We start from the raw sequence: 860 nt of genomic DNA on the forward strand, positions 1-860 counted from the left end.
AATACAAAAATGATAAACTGTTTATTTATTTGTTTACTTATGTTTACTTTTAAAAATATTACAACGCTCCATCCTCAAGCATTCATAAAGCATGAGCTATTCCACAAATAAGCATTACAATAAAAAGCTTGTTCCGTTATAGCTTCGAAGATGAATTGCTCTATTACCATGTTGTGAATGACTTCCTATTACATGATTCATCATTTCCCTTTTGATACTCAATAATATTACAATATGTGAAAGTGGAAATGCAATTTATAAGTTATGCATTTCACTTCATTTATATAAAGGATTCCAGTCTCTGCACATTTTTAAGCAAAGAAGAGGAATGAAACCCTCACATGCAAGCAGCTGTCAAATCATTTATTAAAGATATTAGACTAAGAAAACACACATTATCTAAAAAATAACACAAAAGTTACACAGCAACTACTTGAACTATTTCACAACACAAAAGTACAATAAGCCTCACAAGGTATTAGCATGGCAATATTTGGATACATCTTTAGTATAAGACATTATAAAGTTAAACACACGCGTTCACGCATATATCATCTGCTTGGAAATAAACTCATGTGTCTAATACACAAATGAACATAACGTTGCTTCAGCTTAATTTATATACCTTCCTGAAAGTAAAACAGTGACAAGTAAACAATATAAGAAAATAGAAAAGAAAAGATATAATTGGATAATCTAAACATATTGCTGAACATGTCAAATACGTACACACAAACACACATACACATAAACAGACAAACATATACAGATATACATTAAACAAAAAAATTACTTTAATCATTCTCCCGTAGACATTTGTGAGAAAACGTCACGGAGTAAACTCCCACACTGTTATCTAC

The sequence above is a fragment of the Trypanosoma equiperdum genome, assembly GCF_001457755.1.
Source record: "Trypanosoma equiperdum strain OVI genome assembly, contig: ctg_120, whole genome shotgun sequence".
NCBI classification, from domain to species: domain Eukaryota; phylum Euglenozoa; class Kinetoplastea; order Trypanosomatida; family Trypanosomatidae; genus Trypanosoma; species Trypanosoma equiperdum.